General features: G+C 34.0%; 1 protein-coding gene across 3 annotated transcripts in view; it reads right to left on the reverse strand.

Annotated features, from left to right (window-relative positions):
* The window catches only part of LOC113236853, a 71996-nt gene extending 63662 nt beyond the window's left edge, over nt 1-8334 (reverse strand). For all 3 annotated transcript variants that reach the window (XM_026473062.1, XM_026473057.1, XM_026473059.1), the window contains exon 1: nt 8104-8334. The gene's annotated coding sequence lies outside the window, so the exon portion shown is untranslated. The remainder of the gene's footprint in view (nt 1-8103) is intronic.
* Between the last annotated feature and the right edge of the window lie 2787 nt (nt 8335-11121).

Raw genomic sequence — 11121 nt, forward strand, 5'->3', positions numbered from 1 at the left:
CAGAGGCTGCATAAGCATAAGCGTTGCCAGCCTTTGAGAACTCTATTTACTTGCTTTTTAAAAAACCCAAAGTCATATCGCAAGGGAAACACGTTGTAAGGCAATCCTCTTTAATCGAATTTAAAAAGATACAAGAGGTTTTTTTTAAGGTTACGATAAGTGAGCATTCGAACTTCACCTCACTTGATGGAAAGTGACGATGAGGTCGACGGTGGAGCATTTACACATACATAATGCCTATTGACACTCGCTTTGAAAAGACCTATAGCATTCAGGGACCGAATCTGCAGGCAGGGAATTCCATTGCGAATATTAAAATAAAATAATAGTCGTGTTACCTACCTCAATCTTTGATGTCTAAGCTAATTCAATAAAAACCATTTTATGATCCAGAAATAACTTGTAAGTCATTACATACGAGAGCGGGTGAGAAGTAATATCTTTTGAATATTTATAATTCAAAACTAACACTGGCCACTATCGTGATGTATATAATACGTTGCTTATTCTTTTTTCAAAATTAGTGACTTGACGTGAAAAACTTTTGTGTAGTTACGTTTCACCTTGCATAGACAAAATGGCGGACGAAAAAGTCATAATCGGAAAACGAGCAAAAACTTTGAACAAAGTTGATTTTTTCTCATACAAATATTGGAAAGAAAAGCCATGGTCCTCTTTTTTTGATGCTAGGGTAGATTATTTTTCAGCCGCCATTCGTAAAAGAGTTATAATTAAAAACAACAATGTCAATTAAATATTTCAAACATTAATTTATTCAAATTTTAACGCCTTTATAATAATTAGAATCTCATATAGGAATATTACCTCTATAGACCAAATACACAAAGTAGTAGATTTGTTGAAATTAGCGAAAAATAATAATATGTATCAATATACCCATTATCTGAAATTATAGTCTCTACTAGCGTAAAAATTAGCATGTAATACTTAAAAAATAAAATGTTATTACCCATTTAAACTGAGGAATAGTTCTAGTTAAAGAATCGTAATAAAACTTAGTAATTTCCTTCCATACCTCCGACTTTTATTCCAATTCTTTTAACGTGTCTTACCCGTTACCCGGCTGTGGAATTCCTCCCTGAAACTATTTAACGATCCCCTTCTCTCAATTCCTTGTCAAACTACTTGTCAAGGAAGACGTCTTCAACTCCTAAGCTTCGGATTATCTCCCCTACAGCTTCATTTATTTTCTTGTTACGTACTTTTCCGTATTTTTTGCATTCAAAGTATATATATATATATATATATATATATATATTAGTATTCAATATGTAACTTATCAATTTGAAGTATAAGAAAATAAATGCAGCCCCATTTTTGAATAAGTCGTGCGTCCTGTTACTTGGTATCATAAAAAAAAATAATTTAATAACAAAATAATATTTTGTTAGTAATTTACTAACAAATAAGACTGTAAATTGTCTGAAATAGACGATTTTTATTTATAATTTTATTTATATTTTAATTATCTTTTTATTACCTTATTCTGATATATTAATGTTATATGTTGCCATTGTAAGTTTTGATATGCTATAGCTAATTAAAATTTCATCTCTTTCTCTGTATGTATGAATGTACTGAATTCCGATGAAATTAATGAATTCAATTGAGTGGCATTGACCAAAAACCTCAATAACAATTTTGTTAATCGCCTCACACGTGTCCGTTCTCATTATTCAATTAATATTGACAACTAAAGTGCATAGAATACATGTTTTATTAATTCAATTACACAATAAAATGTTTGATAAAGACATGGTGTAATAATAATAATGTGCTAGACGACCACATAATTATCTGGTCTCAAATTAGGACATTCCCGGTATTATGAGCAACTGAATTCACTCTGGGGTGTGTCCAAGAACATTAAGATCAGAACAAATTTAGAAAAAATATTTTCCAAATTGGTCCTACAGGGAATCGAACCCGGGACCCCTGCGTCTAGCGTTTACCGTGCAAACCACTGGGCCACCGAGGTCGTCAACGTGTAGTTCTTATTTTATTTACATCAAGTGACGTGAAGTGAGACGAACAAGTCGTGCAGTTGATGGTAAGCTACACGCCTGTCCATAACAGTTGCAGTGCCACTCAGAGCTCTAAATCGCTTAGATCTGAGGGGCACTGCTACTTCGCCTGTCACCCTGAGACATAAGTTGACAAGTCTCATATGCCTGTAATTTAAGATTTTCTCAAAGATCCTATTATGTTATTTACATCGGTAAAGTACGTATGGCCTTATGTTCGTAAAGCCTTTAATTAATTACCAGTATAATTAATAGGCTTTATTATAATAACTAAGTAGTAATGGAGAAATCATTAGTACACTTTTGTTACACAAAATAATAAGGAGTTTCCTTGGGTATACTTAACTGTAACGTTTTCCAACCAAGTTTATTTTTGCAAAAAAACACGTCGTTAATGTTCGCACATTTGGCAAAATAAAACCTTTTACTAAAAGGAGTAAATGATTCCTAAAATGACCTGGACTCAAACTAGGGAAAGCCCTGTACTATGATTACCAAACCAATGGAAATCAGACCAGAAGCAGTTTAGAAAAAAATAATGGCCCAAGTTGGTATAGTTGGTCAGCACAGTACAAACTGCTGGGCCACCGATGTCGTCGATATATAGAATGGACTGAAAGTTTCACTCTACGTAAGCGGGTCATAGTAAGAATATATTTTTATACATTACAGCTAACAGAAGTAGTAATAGCATCCAAAGAACTCTAATTGCTCAAACGGAGTGAAGAAAAGATGCGTTTCATCAATTAATAGTATTACGTTATTTTATCATATGCACGCCGTCAAAATTAATAAACTAATAGTTTTGCTGCTTTTTTAATAATCATCATAGACGGGACAAACAAGTGCGCCTAGTGTTAAGCGATACACTGACCCATACTAGTTGCAGTGCCACTCAGAATTTTAAATCGTAAAGGTCTTCTCACAGGCACTGCACCGTTTCCCTGCGACATTAGTTGACAAGGTTCCTATTATTTCACCAGCTCCAGGCGGCAGAAGTAGGCACCGCGCAAACGTATATCTTGCTTCGCTTCTAGTTACTGGTTGCTCGTATCCAAAACAAGACACGTTTCCGCGGTGCCATACGTAAGGTGACAGTTACAGTGCTTCCCTGAACGGACTCATTCACAAGACACTCTACTGCTATTAAATTTATAGTTCTACTTTCTGCCTCGATAGAGGGGCTGTAATGTAACACTTAGAAAAAACTCAACCTTTCACGAAAGTATCTCATGTTATATTCTCCTCATCTTGTCATCCCCAGATTTTTCCCCCCTATTTAATGGAGGTGGTACTTACTGAAATCGAGCTATTGTAAACATCTGCCACACCATATTGATTTCTGGTTTTGTCTCACCATTAGTTGATATTAGTTTTGTGTCGTTTGCGATTTTGGGGTACAGTTCCAGTTGGGTATTTGGATAGGACGTTGAGCCCGTCCCTGTATTTTGACTTCGTAACACATATGGGTAATGTTTTTCTTTTGTATTGAGTATATGTATGAGTACGAAACATACGTATAATATGATATACGTAGAAAATACATACGAAACAAACACTTTTTTAACACGTATGGTCAGTTAAGTATTTAAAGGGTTCAATACTTACTTGATACTTATTTGACTCGTCTCAAAAAAATAATAATCATCATCAACCCATTTATATATCCCACTGCTGGGTACGGGTCTTCTCTCAGGCGAGGGTTTAGGCCGTAGTCTGCCACTGCCAGGTTGGAGAATTGATACGTTTTCCGATTGTTGTGAGACTTATCCGAAAAGCTCATGGTAAATTGCCAATTAAAATTTCGCTTGTAAATTATGAAAACATAAAAATGTGATGAACACAGGGCCTCTGCTAGAGAGTAGGTAGGCTTTAACTTTATGGAGTAATTCATCTGATATTGAGATAGTGTTAGTCTTGCAAAAGCGAGCAATACGAATTATCGAAGGTATTCACAAACGTGTATCTAGTGGAGAGTACTTTGTTAAATATAGAATAATGACTGTAATTTCATTGTATATATACAGATCATTATTAGAGATACATGAAACAAAAAAATATATGGCGAAGATATCAGACATACATACATATAACACGAGAAGTAAACATTAACTAGTAACAAATAAAACCAGATAAGTAAAAACGTTAAAACAGGGCGTAAATATGAAAATTTATATGTACAATAAACAACCAGTTAGTGTATCTGACTTGGAAATGGCTACATTTAAGCAAACATTAAAACTTTACTTTGAAAATCAGGCTTTTTATAAAATTAACGAAAAGTGAATATTCATTTTCTTACAAAATCATGATATTAAGTCTTTACTGTACGTATATCTGTATAATTTAAGTCTGTATTTTCTTAATTTGACTTACCTATAGGCAATGAACTGTATTGTTTTGGTGAATAAATCATTTTTGACTTTGTAGGTCAAGCCATTAGACTACCACGGCTTATTATAATGCATAATACTCGTAAATAATATTTGGTAAATAAATTTACCTTACAATGATACACTAGACTATTACAAAGTAGTCTTGCACTTTCAAAAGAAAATGCAAGCTTTGGTTACTTTCGAAGCAAAAGTTGGCAAGTGATTGGATGTAATTAAGTTTCTTAAATGTTAGGATTCACTATGAAGATATTACTTTTTTGTGAAATGACTCTATTAGTTTGTTATTATTAATACAAAAATTGAACACTTAGAAAAATCTCTTTTGATCCGGCTGAATCCGAACCAGCGTCTTCTAGCAAACCGTGTCAGACGCTATACCAACTAAGCCACGGAACGAACCAGCGGACATTATGTATTTTGTGTGTGTTGCATTTAAATGTAGCTTAGTACTATTGCCGCCTTACATGTTTCTGCCGCCGAGCAGTCATGTGAATATTACTGCGTTCCGGTTTTGGAGGGTGAGGGTGCCTGGTGAAATTACAGTTCTATATAAAACATAACTATCAAAATGTTATATTTAAATATGTTGCAAGTTTTTAGTTGAAAATTAAAAAGTAATACATACTATACATTTTGTAACCAAGTCACACTTGGTCATAAAATTTAAAACCAGGTCATATTTGAATGTATGAAGTCGAGTCTCATGTGTACGGGAAACGCGGTGGAATAACATCAGACCATTTTATGACTACGTAAAGCTGCGTTGGGAAAACTGACGTTTTAAGCCAAAAACAATTTATACGAAATGTTGAAATGAATGTGGGTTAGAGTAAATGTGTAATCAACTCGTCGAAAGACAGCTTGGACACCAAAATCAGAAAAAAATTGGAAGTAATATTGAGGGATTTAAAAAAAATATAAAATCACTTTTTTTATAAAAGAAACCTACCTCAAGAGTTCGTGGAATTACACCTATTTGCCAAATTTTTTGACATCGGTTACCGGAAAGTGCGCGAAACCGGATTGATCCCCTAGTTTGCTACCGTTGGAGGAGGAATATTTTCTTAAAATCAAATGAAACCAATACTGAGGTACCCTCTTTCCAACAAAAAAAATCATCAAAATCGGTTCATAAAGTTATCGTGTAACGTACATACAAATAAAAAAATACAATCGAATTTACAACCTCCTCCTTTTTTAAGTCGGTTAAAATAGTGGGAAATTATTCACGAAGGTGAAAAAGAAAAACTAAATAATCTTAGATAAATATTTAATAACGTTTAATACGTTATTAAATATTTTGAAGCAGTGATTAAATAGTAACCGTTTAAAATATTTATTTCGAAGTAATTTTTATACTCGTATAACATACGTCGTATACATTTTTTTGACAGCCCTAGTAGATTAATGGTTTGACCTACCGCCTCTCAAGTATAGGGTCGTGGGTTTGAATCAGGGCTTGCACCCCTGAGTTTTATGGAATTTATTTGCGAAATTTAATTTGAAATTACCGTGATTCTTTCAGTGAAAGAAAACTACGTGAGGAAACTTGCACACCTTGCAAAACAATTTAATAATATGTGTGAAGTGGAAACTTGGGCTGTCCCAAGCTCTCTCATTGTGCGAGGACGCCTGTGCCCAGTAGTGGGACTATATATAGGCTAACTATTATAAACATTTGTTGACTGCTCTCTACGATTTTTAATTTCTAGTTTTATAAAAAAATTTCGTTCTATTTTTTCTTTACCGTATGCAAGTAATTTCGACGTCCCTGCTAAAATGTTGTACCATATTTGTATCTAGCACTTTTTTAATATTTATATTATATTTCTAAATTTATAGTTTACAAATTTATGGCGCCATTTTTGTTTGTTTATCAATGTTTTCTGGTTGCGATTTCCTTCATAGTTTTATCGTAGCGCAGTGAGTGAAGCTTTCTTGGCAGTCACTCGAATTCCACGCTCTACACTCGAAATTACTTTACTACTCTACTCTCGATTGTTCCTAAATCGATGTATGTGAACTTTGAAACTAGCATAAGGAACACAATTCTACAGGTTGTGACAAAACCCGAATTTTGAATTACGAACCTACGATAACTGAGATCGAAGAACATGTTTTTTAGGGGAAAATATTTAACTGTAAATTTTTACTCGCGCAAGTATGAAAAAAGAAAAGTAAAAGAAAAAGAAAAACAAGAAAGCTGGTACTACTAGGTGACTGTTTAGTATTTTATGATACCAAGTGACAGGACGAACGAGTCGTGCGCCTGGTGGTAAGCGACACACCCCTGTCCATAGCAGCTGTAGTGCCACTGAGAGCTTCAAATCGCAGAGATCTGAGGGGTACTGCTACCTCGCCTGGTACCCTGAGCCAAATTGACAAGATCCATATGCCTGTAATTTCATCACCACCCTAACCTTACAAGCACTCTTTAAAACCAAAAGAGTAATGCTCGCGTTACTGCTTGGCGGCAGAAATAGTTAAGATGGCAGTACCTCCGTGAAGATACTCTTTCACAAGAAACTACTGCTACTATAATGTTGTGTAATTCGTTTAATAAACTCGTAATTAAACTATTTTTTTGGATCTAAATCGTGTGTATTTGCTTTTTCAAAGAAACTAACGATTCGAGCTTGTTACAGGTCTCATGATCACGGCAGACTGAGATGGCAAAGTTGTCAACCAGCTACACCTAATGTAAAGTACCCTATTTTTCACTACAGTTTCAAAAGTTATTAATTGAATACCTTATATTTTTGCGAATTGTGTGTAGCAATCCCGCAAATCTAAGAACTCGACCGGTAAGTACTATTTTCTGGTTTTGCTCACTCATCGCTGGCAACCGATATACATTCAGTCCGCTACGCTGCATTTAAGTGATTAATTGCCTATCTTAACTAGAGGTAATTCAAAAAACTTCAAACACAGACCTTATTCATGGAGGTCAAGCCTCTCTCAATTAGGCAGTTAGAGATTAGCCCGATGTTGTTGTGCAATAAATCGATACGGATTTTGGACAAGTAGAACAAGCAACATTAGAAATCTCAAATGCCCTGCGCTAATATTTATGTGTTCGCACGACTTGTGTAGTAAGTTTTTCGGCACACGAAATCGTTTAGGATTAAGAGCAATGACGTAATAGCGTATCTCCTGTTATGAACGAGAGAACCTTTTGTGAGGAATTTTATTTAACTCTTCCTATGCGTGTATGTGTGAATTCAATGTGTGTAATCTTTTATTAGAAGCTACAATTTTAACGGAATATGTGAGAATATATTCTTTTATGTGCTATTGTAGATATTTGTCTGTTTCATGTAAATAATTGATAATGTTTTGAATAATTTATTCACGTAATAAAGATTCATATGGAGAAAGAAATATATTACTAACAAATGTAAAAGTTATTTTCATACGAAAAAGCGTAGAATAAGAACACGATACCGTACGTAAATATATGCCAATAATATTATTAAATAAAAACTCTTTTATTAAGTGCGAAAGTATAATTATCTTGACCGTAATGAATCATGATATTTTTGATACATTATTAATGCTACTTAATTATACCTTTTATGTAAGACCGAGATAATAATTTGGTAAATATTTACGTTATAATTTTAGTAAATGGATATAAAGAATATTATTTACTAAATAAATACCTTTGAAATGAGAAAACAGTAGTCAAAAAACCTATAACAAACTTGCAAAAACGCAAACTTGGAAAGTAGCAAAAATATTTAAAAAAATTAAAAACTTCGAAAAAGTAAGTGGCACAGTGGAAATTCACATAGAAAAATAAACTTAGTTATTTCATGTTATTTATGGAACAGGATAAGCTCGCGATTAGGGTATCTCAGCCAGTGGGTTGACGCGACCGGTCCCGACGGCAGTAGGGCGTGTACTGGTTTGCCGCAGAGTGCGTCAGAGGATGCCACCTTTTTTCTGAACCCTAAATTCGAGGCCTGCTCTCGATGGAAAATCTCGTGCGTTGATGGAGCGATGGAAATTGTTAGGATTGGTAAAATTAATTATATTAATTTATGACCCACCTTTGACAAGCGAAATCGTTTGCGTTAATTGGGTAATGATTTATCTGTCCGGACTTTGATATTTTTACTAAAAAAATAGTTATTATGTTTCGGGATTTGGTAGATAAAGAAAAAAGAACTTGAAATTAGTCAATAAAACTCGATGTTACAGTAAAATGTTAAATATAAGCTATTTTTTATTAAAGAAGTGTTTACTCAATACTAATACTCGAAAACTTTATTATTTTCCATAATCTAGATTGATCTACCTAATTTATCATTAAAAAATTTTTTATAAAAAAAAAACTTACGTCAAAAGTTTGTGGAATTAAATATATTTGCTAAATTTTATTGAAATTGGTTAACGAAGAGTGGGTGAAATTCAATCCGGGTACATTCCCTAATTTACCATCCTTAGAGTGGAATATTTACAGAAAAGAATCATAGAAACAGGTTCACAAATGTCGGAGTAAACGCGTAACATACACACAAAAAAAAATACAATCTTATTTTGGGACCTCCTCCTTTTTTTTTGAATTCGGTTTAAGAGTACAATAAATCTTTATCTTTACATTCTAATACCTTTTCTCATCTTACGTTTTGGTATTGAGCCTCCTTAGTTTTATCAATATTCTTCAGCTTTACAGTGTAGATAATACAAATAGTAATCTCTTTGTGTCTGCAATTTATTATTCCATTCCCTCTGCACGCATTTCGCACCCGTTTTCGGGGATCACGATGTTCATCTTAAAATAATCTGGTTGAGTAATGAGTAAGGATTCTTTTACAAAAGACGGTTTATGTCTACACCAACACATTGTCATTTATAATAGAGCTCTAAAGTTTAATAAATAGGTAACTGTAACATTAGCTGCCTGCGCGGTGGAACAGTTACCAGGCCACCCTGAAGCCCAGGATTCTCGGGTCGGGCGAAATATTTGTATGGCCTACATTTTACTCTCTCGTTAATTTGTGGTATTTTATGTGTGTCCGTGGCATTCGTGACACAGAATTTCCTCAGTGAGAGGCTATGAGTGTGCGCTTTATTTATTTTTAATTTATTTTTTTTTCTATTTTTTTTTTTATTTTTTTTCGGTGAAGAAAAATATCGTGATGAATCCTGCACGTCGAAGAAGGATTATGGCCTAAACCCTCGATTGAGAGGAAGTCTCCGTGCCCAGCAGTGGCAAGTATAAATGGTTTGATGATGATGGTGAGTATCGTTACTGGGCCACTAAGCCGTTACCTATGATCTTATTATACTTAGGCGGTATTGGATTATGTGTAGGATGAATAAGTGGTTGATGTTTATTTATTTATTTATGGCTTTGCTTCAGAATACAAACTAGCGGCGTAATCGACTATGATGGTCTAAACCATCGCCTGAGAGGAGACCCGTGTCCAACTCTGAGACGCATAAATGGGTTGATGTTGTCGTATAAATTAAAATATTTTTTTTGATTTGCCTAAAAAACTAATTCTAAATCAATAATGGTAAAATAAGTAGTATATTTTTTTCGATTTACTTTCGCGATCGTGAGTAGATGGATTGAACTATTATTCCCTTATTTAAAATTAAAATTTCAACTCTTCAAGACGTTCCCCGAGCGACGATTTAGAATTTTAAAGTATTCTAAGAGTTTCCGCAAGTCACGACTTTTATACGTATTAAATTTCATTTTATGATGTTAAATGTAGCAAAATTTTGAAACTAACATACTACGTACGATAAGACTAATGATATCAGACTATCCCAATTTCAAGGGTTAATCGCATGCCATTACGTCACTAATACTAGGGGTTCTTTTAAGAGGAACAGTTCTTGAGTAACAGTAGAGCTCCTTGTGAAAGATTTCGTCCAGGAGAATACTGCAACATAACCTATTTCTGCTGCCAAGCAGTAATGTCAGCATTTAAATAACAATTTAATTTATTAATAATTTAAGAAATTACAGGCATATAGTACTTGTTAAGTTATGTCTTATGATGACAGACGCGGTAGCAGTGCCCCTCTATGGACAGGCGTGTCGCTTACCACCAGGTGCACGACTTGCTCGTCTTGCCACATGGTATCATAAAAAAGTTTTGAAACTTAATAAATGACATTGCATACTTGTGGATTCGATTTCACCAGCGAGAAAAAAATTACATATGCCACAGTTTTGATAAGATAATACTATTTTTATCTTTATTATCATAAAGAATACATCTTTTTATCTTGGACTAAAATAAACGAAATTTACAACGGCAAATTGTACCACTAAGTGAGAAACAACCATTGAAGCGCCGTAAAACAACAGTCGCCGTAAATCTGTTTACTAAAAACACCGAATTCCACTTAGTCAGTTTTGTGTTATAGCTTCGTGCTGTGTTTTCAATTAACGTTATTTTTCATTGCGTGTACATAATTAAGTAAATTTTATTATTATCCTGAAAACGAACACGCTATTTCGTAACGTCTTATTGGCCAGTGGACTGTATATAGAGATGTGCTCTATAATGGAAACACTTTGGCAAATTAAACACGTTTAATGAAATCGATAGAATGGACAATATTGAAAATAAACTGAATCAGACAGCGACGAAAAAGAAACTGCTAAAATTTGGAGACAATAGGAAACTTCATAAAAGGAACGAATGAATGTAAAA

Source organism: Hyposmocoma kahamanoa, unplaced genomic scaffold, assembly GCF_003589595.1.
Source record: "Hyposmocoma kahamanoa isolate Upper Pololo Valley unplaced genomic scaffold, ASM358959v1 92, whole genome shotgun sequence".
Classification (NCBI taxonomy): Eukaryota; Metazoa; Arthropoda; class Insecta; order Lepidoptera; family Cosmopterigidae; genus Hyposmocoma; species Hyposmocoma kahamanoa.